At 35.7% G+C, this 21624-nt stretch overlaps 1 protein-coding gene across 2 annotated transcripts in view; it reads right to left on the bottom strand.

The window, feature by feature from the left end:
• Positions 1–21624, bottom strand: part of DCAF12 (DDB1 and CUL4 associated factor 12-like protein) — a 94688-nt gene that overhangs the window by 9435 nt on the left and 63629 nt on the right. Inside the window, exon 7 of one of the 2 annotated variants that reach the window (XR_011334521.1) lies at positions 689–19863. The exons of the other annotated variant lie outside the window; for it this stretch is intronic. The gene's annotated coding sequence lies outside the window, so the exon portion shown is untranslated. Of the gene's footprint in view, positions 1–688; positions 19864–21624 lie in introns of those variants that run through there. 2 annotated transcript variants of the gene reach the window in all.

Raw genomic sequence — 21624 nt, 5'->3', positions numbered from 1 at the left:
ATTGTAATTTTTGCTAAAAGTTTTCAACCATTCTCTGATAATATCGTCAGTATTTAAATTAAACAATGCTGGTGATAATGGACATTCTTCTCTTACTCTCTGATTGATTTCTTTACTGTTAGCACTTTTTGTCTTTAATTTAATAATTGTATTTAAATATTAACTTTGAATCATTCTTACTAAATGTTTAAATACCGGTATTTATCTTTTGAATAATATTTTCCATAGCAGTCTAGTATTAACTTTGTCAAAAGCTACAGTCAGAGAAAAGAATGTGGAGATAATTTTCTGTATACATCTTGATTACACAACTTTTAACACTGTATCACTTCGGAATATGTATTATAATGTCTTTCTCGTGTTCAATTCTGTCATACCTGGTTAACATTTTCTGTAGCAAATTTCGAGAAAAGTTTCTTCCTGTATATACTTTCTTGAAAGTAAAATGAATAAATATTGCGCACAGGGGCTAGGATTGATGTAGTCATAATCAGTACTGCATTATATCCTGTCCTTATATAACAGTCTTGATCAACGTATTAAAATACTGTGAAACAAATTACTGGTACTGTGTTCTGACTTTTAGAATTAGTCGCTCATCCATACATATTGTTACAGCTACCTGAAATCAATGTAAAGTTGCATATATGCTATATGCAGAACCTTAAATCAAGCAACACGATTGATATTTTAACAAGATCATACTTTATTATTCATCTGACTCACAATTAAAGCTCTCTTCATTCTTGCATTTATACCATAAATAATAGACATGCGATTGTTAACTTGCAAACAAATAACATGATACATTTAATATCAAATGTATTACACTATTCTTATCTGTAGTAACATATATAGATCATATTTCAGTTTGTGAACCCTTAATGAAAAGAAGAACCATTCAGACAAATGAAAACTTCACAAAACATACATGCATTTAACTTTAATCCATTCTAGAAAGTTATGAATCCAGGAGTTGCTAAACCTTAATCTTAGTATGGAAGATTCTGGCATGTAATTAACGTCACATCCTTACATTTCAAAGCAATGCATCATCATCATCATCATCATCATCATCATCTCTCTCTCTCTTCTTCAACTCTTACTTTCATGACAATTTGCTTCAATATTAATATAAATCGAAATAGTGTGTAGATTCTTATTTCAATTATGGTGGAGATCTTAGGGGGGGGGGGGGGGGAGTTTAATCTCACTCCCTTTCCTACTGATAGGTTGACATAACTGACTAAAATGAATTCATTTGACAGTGGAACCATTAGAGATACAAAATCTATAAACTCTACCGTAATTTACCTGACATAAAAACCTCAAGTCTCATTAAAAATAGATAAATTATCCACAGCACTAGCCAATGTAAATGATCTAAAGTTTTTAATTCAAGCGTGGAATATAAGATGTTGACACAGTTGGCAATACTGTCACTGAACATACATTTATTGTACACACGCATTCATGCAAACTCTTAAAAATTTCAGTGAATGGTCAGAACAGCAACCATATTTATAATGAGTCATGAAAAAATTAAGTACACTATGCAAATTTAATACCATGTTTTTCCTTAAGCTTATTATTTACAGGATAAAATTAAAATGTAAATTACATATGAAGAATACAGGGAAAGAAGCAGCTTTGTCCACTTTTCTTAAAAAAAAATTCGTTATTCGTAGTAGGATTCCATGTAGTTTAATCCTATGTATGAAATACTGATAATGTGAATAGTAAGTGCTATGATTGATTTAGAATGTACAGTGAAGAATAAAGACGAAACAAGTCATTTAATACATAAATACAGGACCACGTGCATCAAAATTTAAAACAATGAAAAAGAAATTATATGTTAAAGACAGACTTTAAACTGCTCTTCTGAACAGTTTGCTAAAGTAGACTGAGCCCGTTCTTTTCCTGTACCCTTCATGTGTATGGCTTTCCATACATATCTCTCTCTCTCTCCCTCTCCCTCCCCCTCTCTCTCTCTCTCTGTGTGTGTGTGTGTGGCAACTAGCTAACCTACCCCATTATCTCTTTATCTCTTGGCTTAGTTGCCTCATGAGTGATGTCTTATTGGGATCACTTATGAGGTTCAGGGTGATTCAGACCACCAGTAACAGTCATTTATTTCGGAAACTAATGCATTAAAATTTTCGAGAAAAAAAATATTTAGGACTAAACCACATGTGAACTTTCACCTGAACTTAATTTCATCAATCAGCTCTAACAGGAAGTAGGGTCAGTGGCGTATCACTTCAAAATTTCAAATGGGAGTATGGGTCAAATAAGGTACCATTTGATAGAGCTCTTCAAAACAAACTACTTTCATAGGAAACGTTTTTATTAATTCCTATTCTTTCAATGAGAAAACGTACGAAAAGTCAATGGGTGATTTGGAACACACGTAAGTCATTTATTCGGAATCTAGTGCATTAAAATTTTCGAGACAAAAATATTTATACTAAACCACATGTGAACTTTCACTCGAGCTTGATGTCATTAATCAGCTCTAACAGAAAGTAGGGTCAGTGGCGTATCACTTTAAAATTTCAAATGGGAGTCCGGGTCAAATAAGGTACCATTTGATAGAGCTCTTCAAAACAAACAACTTTCATAGGAAACGTTTTTACCAGTTCCTACTCTTTCAATGAGAAAACGTACAAAAAGATAATGCTATCAATATTGAGAAAAGTTAAAAGACGAAAATGTAAACAAGACAATTAATGTTGACATTTTACTGAAAGACTGAACAATTCCATTAATTTTTATAAATGTTCAAACTGTCTGCCGTTCTGAGCAGCACACACCCGTACTCTTCTTCTAACACTGTCAGTGACTCTTAACACTTCGGCATGGTCAAGTGACTGGCAGGTCTCCCGGATTCGCTGTTTTATGTCATCTCTTATTGTGGGACAGTCTTGATAAACGATGTTTTTTAACCGTACCCAAAAATAAAGTTAATTGTCAGGTAAAATCTGTCGGTTTCATCGCTGTATTCTTTGCACAGATGAAGCGACATTCAAGAGAAATGGCGATGTCAATATCCATAATGGTCACTACTGGTCTCAAGTCAATCCTCTCTGGCTGAGAGAAGTGGAAAACCAGCATAGGTGTCTAGTGTGGCATCTTCGGACACCGAATGATTGGACCTTATTTCTTTGAAGGTGCTCTGAATAGTGTCATGTATGCTGACTTCTTGAAGAACATCCTCAACCAACTTTTGGAGGACGTACCACTGGCAACACGAATAGTAATGTGGCTTCAGCAGGATGGTTGCCCAACTTGTTTCTCTTTGGTGGCACGTGATACACCCAATCAGCTCTTCGCTGGGTGATGGATTGGGAGATGCTTTTCTGTAGCATGGCCAGCACTATCTACTGACTTGAATCCTTTAGATTTCTGTTCTTGGGAACGGTTAAAAACATCGTTTATCAAGACTGTCCCACAATAAGAGATGACATAAAACAGCGAATCCAGGAGATCTGCCAGTCATTCGACCACGCCGAAGTGTTACGAGTCACTGACAGTGTTAGAAGAAGAGTACGAATGTGTGCTGCTCAGAACGGCAGACAGTTTGAACATTTATAAAAATTAATGGAATTGTTCAGTCTTTCAGTAAAATGTCAACATTAATTGTCTTGTTTACATTTTCGTTTTTTAACATTTCTCAATATTGATGGCATTATCTTTTTGTGCGTTTTCTCATTGAAAGAGTAGGAATTGGTAAAAACGTTTCCTATGAAAGTTGTTTGTTTTGAAGATCTCTATCAAATGGTACCTTATTTGACCCGGACTCCCATTTGAAATTTTAAAGTGATACGCCACTGACCCTACTTCCTGTTAGAGCTGACTAATGAAATCAAGCTCAAGTGAAAGTTCACATGTGTTTTAGTAATAAATATTTTTTCTCGAAAATTTTAATGCACTAGATTCCGAAATAAATGACTTACGTGTGTTCCAAATCACCTATTGCTATTTCGTACATTTTCTCATCGAAAGAATAGGAATTAATGAAAACGTTTCCTATGAAAGTAGTTTGTTTTGAAGAGCTCTATCAAATGGTACCTTATTTGACCCATACTCCCATTTAAATTTTGAAGTGATACGCCACTGACCCTACTTCCTGTTAGAGCTGATTGATGAAATTAAGCTCAAGTGAAAGTTCACTTGTGGTTTAGTAATAAATATTTTTTTCTCGAAAATTTTAATGCTTTAGTTTCCGAAATAAATGACTGTTACGGGTGGTCTGAATCACCCTGTATATTGGTGAAGTAAGTATCCTAATAAGTTATCAGATCTTTTTCATTGTTTTTACATAAGTAGCATTCTTCCTATTGTGCCTTCGTGGGGGATTCAGAATATTTTTCACAACATTTAAAAGTAAACTACAGTATGAAAGTATTAAATATAATATAATTAAAAAAAGGGAAAGGTACGAAATAGGTAAAAATACAATAGAATCTCTCATATCTGGCAAGTATGAGACAAAGTCAGTGCCAGATAACTGATTTTACCAGTTAATTGAAATAGTATATTATGATACAAGGTGGAAACTGCTTTTTACAAAATTTGAGGAAAAAGTTTGAAAAACGAGCAGAGCGAGTTTTTCAATTTCCGAGATTTTGTAATGCACTTCACAAACTTGCATTGTACAAAATTTTTTGCACGGTCATATTTTTAAAATTGCAAATACTATATATGATTCCAAAGCCTTCGCAAAACTATACTGTAATCGTAACTAAGTAACAATAACTGCACTGTAATGGGTCTATTTGAGTATAGTTTCATGTTACGAAGAATGGTTTCCCCAGCAACAAATTTCTGTGTGGAAATTTTAATGTTCAAGGCCTAACAACAATAGCTGTAAATACAACAAAAAAACATGATCATGCAAAAAATAATTTTATAGGTTATTTAAAGACATATTGGTACACTTGTGTAAAGGTGCCACCATCTTGCAACTGCAGTTTCCAAACTTATCTAGATCGTTAACTGGCTATCTCGAAAACTTTAGGTACTGAGGCTATGAGTTAGCTGTTCTGTCATTTGTCAAGTGGGCAAGAAAGTACATATTAGAGCCTACTCATGAGTAAGAATTGTTTGTGCACTCAAAAGTGACACATAACATTGATATTTTGTGATAACGTCATATTCAGTATGTATACTGCACATCTAAGAGAATTCTTTGGAGTGAACACAGGTTCTTGCCCGTTTTAAAAATGGTGGCTTCCAATCCTACTTCCCAATGCAAAGTTAGGAATCTAAATGATATTCCATTGTTTTGCTTGTGCACACGTCGATAACACTGTCCTCTATCTCTGATAGTTTCAGGTGTCTCATTAAAAATGTAGGTCACAACTTCAGTTTGTAACTTATTTACTGACTCCCTCATATTTTCATTTTTCTTTTTGTTATTCAAAAGTGCCTTTGTTTTGGAATTGCTAGTTATTTGGGTAATGTGAATTAATATGACCCAAAAATTAAATTATAATATTGCATTGGTGTTCCTAAAGGAGAAGCAGTTGAACTACTGGTAATCATAATAAAAATAATAGCATATTTATATATCAAATCATTTATAACAAAAGAAAGAAAAAGAATACAACATATTTTGAGGTGAGGAAGAGTAATCTGAACCAGATATGGATTGAAATTTAAATGAAAATCTGTTCTATTGTAAATAATGATCACTACATGTTATTTCAATGATTTCTCAAGTGCTTAACTGACTGAAAAAAGTCAGTGTTTACAAGTGTTTCCCTGTATTGTCTGATACTTTGTAACGTGTATGAGGTGAATGTTCTTGCATAAAATCTTTATAAAATTGTTCTCATATCTACATGAAAATGTCAGTAATTCTCAGTAGTCTATTGATCACACTGTTAGCCCTTGGATCCAAGTTTTATGGGTTCAAACCTGGCAAGAGTGGTGGATTTTAAAGGCCGATAATATCGTTAGTATGGTTTTTTCTAAGAGGGCAGTAAAGCTGGAAGGCCTGTGTCGTGAATTTATAGCATGTAAAAGAACTGTGTCCTTACTCCAGAAAAAAATTTGTTGACTGTTTCTCACCCACATTGGATTTCTGTGCTGAATAACGTCTGCAGCTGTTAGTATAATTAAATAAAATACCGGTACTACTACTACTACTACAAGGTGGACCACGGGAAATTGGCAACCCTGCAAAGATATACTTGATGCCATCAGCCTCACCTAATCGTATGGCATTCACCTTGTCATGGAATGTTCGTTGATGCAGGTGCATTTGAACAGAGTTTTGGCTGTGCAGCATGACATGCGTGTTCCAGACAGAAGGACAATATCTAGCTGGATACAACAGTGGTGTCAGACTGGTGCGGTATGAACTTCCCATCGACATTGTTGGGCCGTATTTTTTAAGATAGGCCAGGTGGGCAGTGACTGTCAATGTCAAGCAATATGTGGTCATGATTGAGAACTTCTTTGTTCCACAGCTACAACCACAAGGTCCTGCACACAATATGGTTTCAATAGGAGAAGGCCCATACTTTGCACTACACTGAGGTGCCTCTATCTACATCTATTAATCTCACAATTCAGGGATACACCATGGCCGGCTAGATCGCCTGATCTGTCAACCCCTGACTTTTTTCTGTGGGTTTATCTCAAGAAAAGGTTTACTTACAGTGGTTTCACAGTATTGTTGAATTGAAATCCGTAATTCAGGAAGAGATTGGGGCTATTCGTTAGAAAATGCAAGCCATTTGTCTGGTATGTAATCTTCAAGAAATGAACTTGTGTTTAGTGTTTCGATAATGGCAATGTGTGTAGAACTGAGACCCATAAATGACGTTGGTATAAATATATTGTACATTACTTCTCACTACAGAAGTTTACTATTGTACTATTTCCCATGGTTTACCATGCACTAATACTACATGATAATGTTGGCAGTTACACACATTACAATATTATGAAGATAAAAATAAATCGGACATTGTTCTGTAAAGTGTGTATTTTGATAAAGGTTTAGACATAGACAAAGTATCATTTTAGTAAAACAGAAACAAATATAGATGAGAAATTGTCATTATTGATCCCTTTTCGACGAATATGGTTGATTGGTTGCTAATGCTCGGCATATTGGAGTTCCATTTGCCTTCTAGATGTGTGTCATATCCATTATCTTCTTTACAAAGTAAACAATTAGGAGTAGGAAAAATATTTATTTTATATAGATGGACAGCCAAACAATCATGTTCTGTACATAATTGAAAAAGATGCTTTCATTCGTGGACATTCTGGAATTAAATTTTTATTGTGGTTATTTACACTCTCATGTATTAATTCTTCATGTATTTCTTGTTGGATGATTTTCTAAATTATTAGTTTTGAGAAATGAAATGATAAACATGAATTTGTAATTTGTTGAATCATTATGCCCTTTTTTTTTTGCTTAGGGATCTGCTATCTCGTTACCAAGAATTCCACAGTGTGAAGGAATCCAATGCAAAACTATTATTTGTAAAGAGATTGTAAGTGTTTGATACTTTGGTGAATTTCAGCAATTCTTGTTGTTGTATAGGTGTTTGCATTAATGGCTTGTATCGCTGTTTTAATGCAGAATTGACTGCCTGTGGAAGTTCTTCATCGAAGTGGGTTGAACTTTGACCGTGAGATATATAAGAACAAAATAATTTACTGTATATTCCAGCACCAGTCATATTATTAAAGTTATTGCCAATTTTAGAGCCATCAGTGTAGATGTGTACCCACTCAGTTTCTGGGAATCTTGTGTTGATAGTTTCAAATAAATAGGGTTCACCCTAGGGTTAGGGTTCTATCAAATTTATATTATAATGGATTTTTAATCTATTGACAGGATAAGGTGGAAGATGTAACTTTTCCATACTATATTTGTCTAATGGTAGGCTATATTGTTTTTGTAGATATTTAACTTTTTGTATGAAACCTTGTTGGGTCTCTAGGGTTCTAGGAGTATCTGAGAGGTTCTCTAGTAGTCTACAATAGGTATTATTTTCAGTTTTTCATGTAAAATTAGACTACATTGATTTCTGTAATGGAGTATTAACTGTAAAAACCTTGCAGAACTGATATAGGTGTGGATGAAACAGCACCTGTAACAATGCGTAACACTTGATTGTGGACTTTCTCTCTCTCTCTCTTTTTTTTTTTTGCTGTAATAATTGTTTCACAACCATACTGGAGAACTGGTTTAATATGCATTTTATATGTTGTATTCAAGACTTGTCTAGAGCATCCTCATTTATTTTCAGCTAGTCTTTCCAAGATGGAAAGTTTTCTACTTGGCTTCTCCATTACTGTAGCTATATGATGTTTCCAGATTAATTTGCTACTAAAAGTTACACCTAAATATTTATAAGCCTGTGTTTGTGTGATGGGTTCATTATTCAGTAGAAGTAAAACCGTTGGTATTTGATGAGCTAAGGAGAATATTTGGTAATTTGTTTTATCTACATTAACATTCATATCATTTTCTCTGCAACAGTGAGCTAATTTACAAAGCACATCATTCATTTGTAAGGAGAGTTGATGGTGATGTTTTCTTTTTGATAATGTTCAGCTTACGAAGTCATCTGCGAAAAGGGCAGAGTTGATATTTTGTACTTTAATTTGTTTGGTAAATCATTTATCATCAGGTTAAACCTTGAAGGATACCTCTTCTTGATTATTAAATTTTGATAATGTTTCTCCATATCTTGTAGCTGAAAATCGTTGAATTAAAAAATTATAAAGCCATTTTAGCATGTTATTACTGTATTTATACTCATTTTATGCATTTTGTCTAACAGCTTCATTTGCCAATTGAATCATAGGCACTTCTAAAATCTACAAAGACGATCAGTACTATTCTCTGTTTATCTAAACTGCCTTTGATTTCTTGACTAAGTTTAATTGTTTGTTGAGCTGTGGACTGATATTGTCTAAATCCTGCCTGAGCTAAGTAGATATTCGACGAATATTAAATACGTTGTTAATTCATTTAATTATGAGTATACAACAAAAAGTCACTGTTATTTTGTTTTCAAAAATATACAATTTTCTTTGTTGTAATTCATAAAATTAGAATTATCGTAAAAATAACTAAGTCCGAGATGGAACTGTTCTAATACTTTTAATTAATTTCAGTGAAGTTTACAATTCTTCTACTGATCGTTGTCAGAGATGATATTGGTAACAAATAATAGGTCTACAATTGAATCTGGTTATAACAACATCGATTTATATGTCTATTCAATAGCATTATATATTATGCGGTATAAATTAGAGGCAGGCAAACAACCTCTTAGTTCTGATCGTTCCCGTAGGCAATACTAGCAGGCCGATAACACCAGTTCCGAGAATCGTATTAATGAGACTGCCATTCTCGAGACTGAGGAAAACCGATACTCAGCCTGTTATCATTAAGAAATACGTACATTAACTGCCTGCTTAATTGCTGCTCATCACTCAATTCGTGACTCTTACTGAAATATTAATGTTCATAAAGTAATTTCAAGAAGGCACAGCAGTGTGGTACACAATAATACAGCACATTATGATTGTCGACATTCTTACAGAAGTCACACTATTTTAATGAACTATTTATTGGCTTTCTCGAGAAGCAAAATAATGCAGCACTTTCAGTCATTGCCTAATGCTTAAGCTCGTCTAAAACAATGACAAGTTGTGGTTGGAGCTGTGATGTTCTTTCTCACTATCAGCATTTCGTTGACATTCCCTTTTTAATTATTAGATAGTGTTTTGAATACCGCTATAGTAATGGATATCACATGACTATAATTATATTATTATATTGCGCGTTGACATCTGGATGTTTCATTCTGTTGTGCAACGGCATCTTCATCAGCATGAGTAACTATTGTGCTGTGTATGGATGTAATAAAATAATACTTATTTATATTATTATAAAGGACCAGAGGCTCCGACAAAAGGTATTTTTGTTTCCCAACTGATAAAATGTTGAATGCGAATTGGGAACACTTCTGCAAAAAGGAAGGACAAAATTACGAAATCGAGTAGATCATTTCACAAATTTATCATTATAATTATAGAGAATAAAATATGGTTATTATTATTATATAATTGGTTATTTTACGATGCTTTATCAACTGCTATAGTTATCTAGCGTCTGAATGAAATGAAGCGAAATGAGTCCAGGGTTCAGCGCCGAAAGTTACCAGCATTTGCTTTCAGTGGGTTGAGGGACAAACTTCAACAAGGTAACTTGTCCCAACCAAGATTCGAACCAGGGCCCGCTTGTTTCAATCAGCATGCTAACCGTTACTCCACAGTGGTGGTGGATTATTATTATTATTAGTAGTAGTAGGTCCAGGGTTCGATCCCAGGTGGTGACAGGATTTTTTCTCGTTGCCAAACTTTCAGAATGGCCCCGAAGTCCACTCAGCCTCTATAAAATTGAGTACTGGGTCTTTCCTGGGGGTAAAAGGCGGTCAGAGCATGGTGCCAACCACACCACCTCATTCTAGTGCCGAGGTCATGGAAAGCCTGGGGCTCTTCCTCCATGCCCCCCAAGTGCCTTCATGGCATGTTATGGGGATACCTTTATTAGTATTATTATTAATCTTATTACTATTATTGTTATGACTGTATTATCATCATCATTATGATCATATTATCTCATTATTATTATTAATATCAGTGTTATCATTAGGATGATTATGATTATCATTATGATTATTATGATGGTTATTATTTATTATTATTGTCTTGTAAGTACCATTCGGTACAACATATTAGAAACTTTATTAATTCTTAATTTATTATTCTCGTCCCTATAAAATATAGGCTAATTATTGTAAACCACGTAGGCCTATATCATTTTATATTGTAACATGGCTACAATACAATAAGGATTGTTCTGTAACAATTTATAACTTGCACACCAATACAAAGTTATAGTTAATATTTTTGTTTCATATCATTGTCTTACAAACTCTTTTTTATTTAGTTGCTATAAAAGATAGGCTAATTATTGTAAAGTGTAAATCACTGCCTCATTTTCTACTATATTAAAATACCATTTAAGACCATCCATACAATAACAGGTTTTCATGTGTTGAAGGATTCTGTACAAATTTTATGGAACAAACATTTTGAGACATGAGTCCTGTGCCAACAGCTCCTTTGGTTAACTCACCATTATTCGAAAACCAGTAAAGATTTTTGATTGGCGATCATTTTTAAAAGTAATTTCCATTCATTCTCAACATTTCTCTTGCTTTGACCCCCATCTAACGTTAAAAACAAAAAAAGTTTGCTCCTTACCAACTTTTGAAGATGTAAATTTCTATTCTGAACAGATCAATCACATCGAAATTAATATTTTGTTTCTCACTTTCCAAAAAAGATTTTTATTTCGATTTTGTTTCTGTGCTTTCCTTAGGCACTGAGCTATCAATTCAAAAAATTACAGCGCAATTGATTGACTATCATAGGAAGTACATCATATATATTTAAAGGACCAGGAAATATCGTATAAGTCAATGCTTCCCATAGAACTGCACAGAACTCATCCAACATTGCCTTCATCATTACTACAATCCCATCTAGACTTCTGATACTGTCGAGAATGATTAGTATCGGCATTATCGGAACCAAGAAAATATCGTGTCCTCAATTGATGAGTCATTTAGCTATGATAGGTATGCGCGCACTGAGCGAGACTACAGAGATTGTGCAACTAAGAACAATGATAATAAGAGGGAGTCTGCCCGCCTCTAGTATCAATTACTTCCCTCATAAAGCATACCATACAACATGCTGTACCTAAATGCATAAACTTCATATGTGTCGTTATAGTCCAGGCATAAAGATGTAATAAAGAGCCTCAGATGCCACTGTTGTAAGTTCACTTTACTAAGAATAATAGAATCATCGAAAAGAAAGGTCATACTGTAACACTAGTGGATGCAGTTCGATGAATTAAAAAGCATGGAGATGGGTAACTATCACATCAATGTAGACCTCTTTTAGCCATGCAGGAATTTCATCTCACTGAAAATAAAGATGATGTCGACGATTATGACAATGATAAAATATGCATTTATCTGAATGTAGGTAAAAAAACACTTCTGATGATCCGGGTCACAATGACTATAGAAGCATATGCAAGTGAGTTATAATGACGTTACAATAGAGGTACAAACAGAAATGATATTGTAAGAAAAGAAATAAGGATCGAAATGATCATGAAAATTTTGAAGGAAAATCTCAAATGCGAACTCCCACTATAAGAGTGTCTTTAGAAGCCTTTTAGAGTTGTGAATCTGTTCTACGAAGCATATTATGAACATAGAACATAAATTAGAAAGTATGTATTGGGTCAGCAGCAGAACCCAGATGGAAATGACTGATTAATTATTGTACTTCTAATTGACACAGTTTGGTGAGTACACGCACGCGCGCGCGCACACACACACACACACACCCACGCATGCACGCACGCACGCACACACACACACACACACGTGTTACTACATGCATAATCCAAATGTGAATATTTTCCATAGACCTAAATTTAGAATGTGCGACAATTTAAATAAACTTTAAATGACAGAATAAAAAACATAACTGTAATTTAGGTCCATTTTTCCTCTCTAGTCTTATTTTTACCACCGCCTTTTGTACTGTCTTATATGCCAAAGCAGTGTAGGAGAGGGTAATATCTCTGGACCAACACTAGAGTCTGTCATATTACGGGCCTCTCTGACTGTATTGTCAGCACAATGCAGGGCCATTGTGGAGATGTTACAGAACAAATTGTTGTTGCACTTCAAAAACCACTAAGTGATATTTTGGTGAAAATGTATTATGTGGAGCAAGAAGTTCAGAAAGCTGTTGGGAATCGTCTCTTATAATCCAGTATGTGAATATTCAATGGTTTCGCTTGTTTAATGGAAAAATAACTGCTCTGTGTAACAGCTTCTGAACTGATCCATTAAAACTGCTGTGTAAAGAATGCAGCACATAGCGGATTTCTATAGATCTGTCTCCACATGAGGAAGTGCTCCTTTAAAATCTCTATGTGAAGAAAGCAGCACATAGCGGATTTTCAATAGCATTGCCAAGCAACACCTGTATGATAAGCAGAATATATAGCAGTGGGTCCACACCTGTGGAGTAACGGTCAGCGCGTCTGGCCGCGAAACCAGGTGGCCCGGGTTCGAATCCTGGTCGGGGCAAGTTACCTGGTTGAGGTTTTTTCCGGGGTTTTCCCTCAACCCAATACGAGCAAATGCTGGGTAACTTTCGGTGCTGGACCCCGGACTCATTTCACCGGCATTATCACCTTAATTTCATTCAGACGCTAAATAACCTAGATGTTGATACAGCGTCGTAAAATAACCCAATAAAATAAAATAAATATAGCAGTGGCAGCCGATTGGCTGAGGCAAGTGAAGCAGAGCCTCAGGGTCTCACTGGCTTAAATGAACTCAAATTTTGTGTTTTTATATATGTAACATACTATGTATTTGAATGAGCATGTAGCATTGTAGAAGTGGTTGAAAATATCGAAATTGATTTTTGCAGCATCACAGTAGTTTCTCTCAGAGCCATAGCAGCTGACTATTTAGACCTAATCTAGCTATTAAAATTGTATCATTCCCCATCTTCCTTAACTGATCGTATAATACCTGTACTGCACATCTCTATTACCACAACACTTGTTTATAGCAACAGAAATCAGGTCCCTTGAATGATGCTATAACTTAAGTTTTACTTTATATTATTTATTCTTTTGTATATGACAGTTCCATTTGCCTCTGAACACCGGGTTTTACTGGACATTTAAATTATTTGAGTCAAGAGAAGTGGAAGGGTAAGAAGAGATTGTCATAGAAATAAGATGCACTATTTCTGCTCAATCTCTGGAATTCTATTTAGCTTTGTTCATTTACATAGTACCTTTTTCTTTGCTCTATTTTCGCAACAGATGGGGTTACAATATAAAAGTCTGAGTTGTTTGAAGTAGCCAGAGATAACAGGCTCAACAGAATAGGTGTATTTTCAGGTCGTATCAATTTGCCCTGATGATGGAACCTGTATGTAGTTCGGAAACTTGGAGATGTTAAGTTACAGGACAAAATGGAATCAGAAACTTGAAGAAGTTAAGTTCCAAGACAAAATGGAATACCCAAAAGTCTGATCCTGAACATAGTCATCATCCTCATGGAAGTCTAAAATCTCATATCAGGATTACAATAGTTTTCAAAAAAATTCATGAAGCTATTTTTATGCCATAAACGTCTTGCCTGAGAAAGTTTTCAATTTGAGGTATAATTCTACTAATACTAGTTTATAGAAAAAATGTAACTCTATTTTCTTGCTCTCTGAATAGACATTTTTAAACCCAGAATTTTTACCTGAAGAATGTCTAGATTCGACATATAATGGAAGTAATAATTAATTCCTCTTTCATGAAAATTTTTGAGGACATCTTGAATACATAATTTCATTGATCACTTCCTTTTATGAAAGAAGGAAAATTAAAATAGTTAGAACAGTTTTGGACGAAATTGTTGTGTTTTCTCACTTCGAATAAAGGCCCAATATATATATTTTTTTTATAAAAATTATTATATTTCATGTACACCATTACCAGGTAAAATAATTCGTTAGATACTGAATATGAATAAGATCCGTCCAATAGTTTAGAAGAAATCGTTGTACATAAGAAGTAAATTGAAAGCCAATTTTTCATTATGAGAGCTGCAGAAAAGTTTATTTCTTTGAAAATATCGAAATTGATTTTTGCAGCATCACAGTAGTTTCTCTTTGTGCTTCGTATAATAGAAAAGCAAACACAGTATTTCGAAAATATCACTGTAAGAAAGATACCATTTTCTGTTAAATTGCATATCTCTAGTATGGATATATCACAGAAGTGGAGAGAGTGGAGAAAGTATAGGCAACTAAAACTAAGAAGTTAGGATGTGTTTGTATGAACATTACTCGTGTTCCACTCCCAAATCTTGACAACAATGCAAATCAAAAATATTTCTATACAAGGATTAAAACTATTTCGTGCTTTACATCTAACTCAATGGGGATGTTATTATTTCAAATGGCACTTCAGAATCTAGTTATAGGCATGCTGATGCCTTAAAGGCGTTAAGTTTTGTCATTTAAGAGTAAAAAATTGAGCCTTCTTTCATATTTCAAAACATATCTTTTCCCTTTGGTCTTCATAGATGCACAATCTTTTAAATTCTCCATCTCCTCAAGGCAAGATAAAAAGTGGCCAATTGATTATTCTATTTGCAACATTTTGAAATGTTGATCTCAATGTAGTCTTAATTTTATTGTAGCAGCTGTCTGTTGTCAGCCTTCACTTCTCTCTGCATCTCTTCTCTCAAAGGTTGGTGGAGAACAATATGAACATAAGTATAATGAATTAGCAGCTTTTTTCCTAGGTTTCCCTTTATTAATTGGAAGGAGATATGCTGGCAGTGATATACACTTATTTTATGCATGTTACATAATAAGATGCAATGTATGTATACTCAATTACAAAATATTTATGCAAAATAGATTATCTGTGTAAAAACCTGCTATGAAAAGGAGAGGAGAAAAAAAAGAGAGAGAGAGAGAATAACAATCAAAATGTCTTACATGAGGCCACCCAATCCTGTTACTTTTTTTTAATGAAAGAAGAACACTGAGGAGGACAAGAAAAGATAATGTAGCACCTGAACATGACAAGAAGCTGTAACTAACAATGAAAACAGCAATAGGAAACATAACACAATAGCTACATTTTAAGTAAGGAAGCGTTTTTGTTTACGAGTCACTGAGTTTTCAGGAGTTAATTTCACGAATATCACAGTAACTCCAGACAAAGGTGCATGAGGACAATCAAAGAAACGAAATTCTTCTGAGAAGGAAAATAAAGATAGAAAAGAGAAAGTAATGAAAGTAACTGGGAAGATGTCCAGAGGAGTATTAGCTTGGAATACATTAATAGGGCTGGAAAGAAAAGAAAATGGGTCCAGGCTGTGGAATGAATTGTAGGCGTGTGTCAGGTGAAAATAAACAAGGAAACAACAGAAGCAATTTTTCTTGGAATTTGGAAAATAAGCAGCACCCCTCGACAATGGAATTTTATTACAAAGTTAAAGATATCTCCTACACATGCCATGAAGACTCTTGTGGGAGGAGACATGGAGATAGAGCACCATGCTTTTTTGACCTCAACACTAGAGTAAGGTGGTGTGAGTGGCACCATGCTCTGACAGTCTCTTTATCCTTGAGAAAGACCCAGTACTCAATTTGATAGAAGGCTAAGTGAACCTTGGGGCCATTCTGAAAGTTTGGTACAGTAAAACCTTGCTAAAACGTACCCTCTATAAAAAGGAAACCTGCACACACGAAAAATAAATTTGGGGACAGAATGATTTCCTATATAAAGTAATACTTCAAAACAAAAAACTGCCTAACGTGAAAACATAATCATTTTTGGGCACCATTTAGGTAAAAAAACCTAACTAAAACAGATAATTTTAAGAGTAACTGTTGCTAAATTCTATCAAACCATTTTTAATTTTGCGATAATACTGTATGAAGCATGGCATATTTTTTTTTGTGTGACTGTACATGCAATGATCTGGAAGACTTTCGCTATTCTTTGTTCATACATTGGAGGTGAAGCTTCTCTAACTATATCACTATTCTGTGTTTATTGTCAAGGACCCATGCAGGTTACTGACCTCCTATACTGTTACTTCTTCCAACTCTATTGCATTTTCTTTCATTTATTCTCAGTTTTGTGCTAACAAGCCAATACAGTGATACAGGACAGTGCCAGTAGAATAAAACTGTGAATAATTGTAATGTAGTGTCAATTTAATTTCATCTTTCCCTTTATTTATTGAGTTTTGTGTTAACAAGCCTATACAGTGTTAAAGAACAGTGCGAATAAAGTAAAACTGTTAGATTTAATAAAAAAGCCTGGATGACCAGTTCTATCATGGAAGAGTGGGTTCACAGTGGAGTAATGAAACGTCAAGGCCGTAAGGTCATATTGTTCTTAGACAATGCTTTTTTTTAGTAGGTTATTTTACGACGCTTTATCAACATGTTAGATTATTTAGCATCTGAATGAGATGAAGGTGATAATGCTGGTGAAATGAGTCTGGAGTTCAGCACCGACAGTTACCTAGCATTTGCTCATACTGGGTTGAGGGAAAACCCTGGAAAAACCTCAACCAGGTAACTTGTCCCAACCAGGAATCGAACCCTGGCCATCTGGTTTCGCGGCCAGACGCGCTAACCATTACTCCACAGGTGTGAACTAGACACTGCTACCTGCCATCCAAGGATTGATTTGTCTAATGTGAAGTTAATCTATTTTCCACCAAACACAACTTCAGTTACACAACCGATGGATCAAGGTGCAATTTACAATCTGAAATGATGTAGAACACGAAGGAAATCCTACAATGTTCCCTTAAAAAAAAGTCGCGGCAATGCACTTTATAAAAGAAATGTGGGAGCCAAGAAACTAGAGCGCAGAGAGAGGGAGAGAGAGAGAGGCTGCAATTACGTAAGTTAATACTTATAAAAATAAAATTCACTTTGCATGTACTGTAGTAACTTTTATTTCAAATTATTTCTTCATTGTGTTCTTCCTACGGTGAGCATATTGCAGTAATCTATTCTTAGTTTTCCCAAAACTCAATCCTCTGAAAAACAAAAACCTGTGAAAACGGAAAAAAATTTTTGGAACTATCGCATTTCGTTTTGGGGAGGTTTTACTGTAATAAGAAAATCCCATCACCACTCGGGATTGAACCTTAAGTCCATAGCCAGACCAACTGAGCTACTCAACCACCAATTTTATTATAAGTACTTACTTACTTACTGGCTTTTAAGGAACCTGGAGATTCATTGCCACCCTCACATAAGCCCGCCATTGGTCCCTATCCTGAGCAAGATTAATCCATTCTCTATCATCATATCCCACCTCCCTCAAATCCATTTAATATTATCTTCCCATCTACGTCTCGGCCTCCCTGAAGGTCTTTTTCCCCTCAGGCCTCCCAATTAACACTCTATATGCATTTCAGGATTCGCCCATAAGTCCTACATGCCCTGCCCATCTCAAACGTCTGGATTTAATGTTCCTAATTATGTCAGGAGTCCCGCGCCGTGGCATCGCGGTCTAAGGCATCCTGCCTAGGACTCGTGTTTCGGAATGCGCACTGGTTCGAGTCCTCATGGGGGAAGAAATTTTCTCATGAAATTTCGGCCAGTGTATGGGACCGGTGCCCACCCAGCATCGTGATGCACTTGGGGAGCTACGATAGGTAGCGAAATCCGGTTGCGAATACCAGCTATAACAGCTGGAGGGATCATCATGCTAACCACACGATACCTCCATTCTGGTTGGATGATCGTCCACCTCTGCTTCGGCATGTAGGCGTGAGGCCAGCAGCCGGCTGGTCGGTCTCAAAGTGAGAGTCCAAGTTTCACAACCATAAAGAACAACCGGTAATATAACTCTTTTATAAATTCTAACTTTCAGATTTTTTGGCAGCAGACTGAATGATAAAAGCTTCTCAACTGAATAATAACAGGCATTTCCCACATTTATTCTGTGTTTAATTTCCTCCCGAGTATCATTTATATTTGTTACTGTTGGTCCCAGATATTTGAACTTCTCCACCTCTTCAAAAGATAAATTTCCAATTTTTATATTTCCATTTCGTACAATATTCCCGTCACGAGTCATAATCATATACTTTGTCTTTTCGGGATTTACTTCCAAACCTATCTCTTTACTTGCTTCCAGTAAAATTCCCGTGTTTTTCCTAATCGTTTGTGGATTTTCTCCTAACATATTCACGTCATCCGCAAAGACAAGCAGCTGATGTAACCCGTTCAATTCCAAACCCTATCTGTTATCCTGGACTTTCCTAATGGTATACTCTAGAGCAAAGTTAGAAAGTAAAGGTGATAGTCCATCTCCTTGCTTTAGCCCACAGTGAATTAGAAACGCATCTGACAGAAACTGACCTATACGAACTCTGCTGTACGTTTCACTGAGACACATTTTAATTAATCGAACTGTGGTCGTGCCAGAGAATCAGTCCCATTCCGAGGCTTATTTGAAGGATTCGTAACAAGCTTTTTTTTTTACGATGATGGGTTGTTAACCCTTCACCCAACCCCCAAGCTGGAGAACCACCCCTCATCGGCTGTCCGTGATTGCTTATTCAATATATTCACAGCTACCCTCCATATCTGGAGGCCGTCTCCTCGATCCGCAACCTGAGGACGCGCCATGCCGTGGTGATAGGGACCCACAATACATACAAAAAAGGCAGATAAACAAGCTACACCTGGGAAGGATAAAAATATAAGGGATACTGACTTATATATGTGGAGCTTGTTTCCAAAAGGTACCAAATCCGTAACTTTCGAAAAATGAGTTATATGCGACAGCAAATATGAGAGTTAATCGGAAAGTAATGCACAATAATTTAAAAAAATCGTTTAACAGGTAAACAAAAATAAAAAATACACAAATGAACTCACATCTTTTAGCTACTTTTCTACATAGGCGCCAAGTTTCTCAACACATTTCTCCCATCATGGTACCAGTTTTAGTATACCCTGTTCATAGAAGTCCATTTGGTTGGAGTATAGCCATCTGCGGACAGTTCATTGCACTTCTGCATCAGTCGCAAAGCAATGGCCGGCCAGGAATTTCATCATGGGACAGATGAAAGTCTGATGGTGCAAGGTCTGGACTGTATGGTGGCTGTTGGAGCACCTCCCAACCAAATGTGTTGATTTTCTCACGAACAGAAGCTGCAACATGGGGGCGAGCATTGTCATAAAGTTTGACATCATCAGCATTAATGGTACGGCATTTGTCACAAAGGGCACAATGCAATTTTACCAGTGTTTGAATATAGGTTGCCGCATTCACAGTGGTCCCGTGTTTAGCAAAGTCCACCAACAAAACATCATGCATACCTAGAACACTGTCACAAGCACTTTTTTTTAGCAGATTGCGTCTCTTTGAATTTTTTCTTTACTGGGGAAGCAGCACGTTTCCACTTCATAGAGGCCTGTTTTGTTTCGGTCGTATAGTGGTACATCCAAGACTCATCACCCGTGACAAATCCTTTCAGAAAGTCATGCCTTTCTGCAGCATAGTGCCTTAAGTGGTCCAAGCATGTCATTATTCGCTGGCCCTTGTGGTAGTCTGTCAGGTTCTTAGGCACCCAGTGGGCACTAACTTTATGAAATTTCAATGTCATGCACAATATCGTACACTGCACCATATAAAATGTTGAATTGCTGAGATAAGGTTCACAGTTGGATCCGCTGATCGTTCAAAATTGCTTCCGCAATCCCTGTGACATTCTGCTAGGTTGCATCTGTTACCGGCCGCCCGGAATGTGGCGAATCACAAAGGTTTTCACGTCTGTCTGCGAAGAATGCGCATCACTTGGAGATGTTGCTACAGTCCATGCAGTCTTCCCCATACACGCCACACATGTTCCTGTAAATTTCACTCAGGTTATGTCCTTTAGCCCACAAAAAATCGCACACTTCGCTGCTCTTCACAAGTTGATGACAGTAACATGCTCGCCATCTTTGTTGCATAGTTCACACTTCTTTTGCTAGAGCTGCACATGCAAAACAAATTGTGTCTGTAGTGAAAATTTCAAACTATATCTCGGTGAAATGTCAACATACCAGCCACAATTCCAACGTAGGAAAAAATTATTGTGCATTACTTTCCGATCCACCCTCGTACCTACTAAGTTTCAGAATCAGAAGACAAAGAATTTTTGTCAAAAAGTAGCTATTCTCATGTATAGATGTCATCAAAGTTTACATTTTACAGCAAAACATACCATATCCTCTTCAGCTGTTATAAAATAGCATAAAATACCAACTCCTCTTCCAATTATTTGGCTATGTGCTGTTATGTCATTATTAGAGCAAGGAATTTTAGGTGCTACATCTTAATTTTTTGTTGTTATTAAAATGTAAAAATTGGCTTCTCTTAAAAAGAAAATATGAAATTATTTGTGTTTTGGTTGCACCTTTCTGCACTATTTTGTCAATATCAGCACTTTTTGCAATTTTTTTTTCTCCTTCTTTGGCTCCTTTGCCGAATTTTATTCGTATAAAAATTAAACAAGGAAAACCGAACATACACAGCTTGATGTATAGGCAAAATACTTGCATAAAATGTGAAATATTTTGCCTCTTCAGCGAATTACAAAATCTAGCAACTCTTTTTGCTCGTATCCTTGTGGTTAAGCCTCACAGTGCTGATGTGGAGTGACTCACGAGCTCAGATACATCCTTGAAGAGCACGAAACGTATTAGAATTAGTACTGAAACCGAGACCCTTTATTTCTTTGTTCACTATAACATGCCACCTCTTGTTGAATGGAATCCTTGGGAAGCAGTACTGTTGTCTGCTACGAGTTAATTTCTTACATCAGTTTTGCATAATTACTACAATAAATTGTTTACATTACTTGTACTTTTCTGATTATTGTTACTGTGTGTAACTTATACAATGCAGATTTCCATGAATACAATGCT

The sequence above is a fragment of the Periplaneta americana genome, chromosome 10, assembly GCF_040183065.1.
Source record: "Periplaneta americana isolate PAMFEO1 chromosome 10, P.americana_PAMFEO1_priV1, whole genome shotgun sequence".
Classification (NCBI taxonomy): domain Eukaryota; kingdom Metazoa; phylum Arthropoda; class Insecta; order Blattodea; family Blattidae; genus Periplaneta; species Periplaneta americana.
This window is presented reverse-complemented; position numbering and strand designations above follow the sequence as displayed.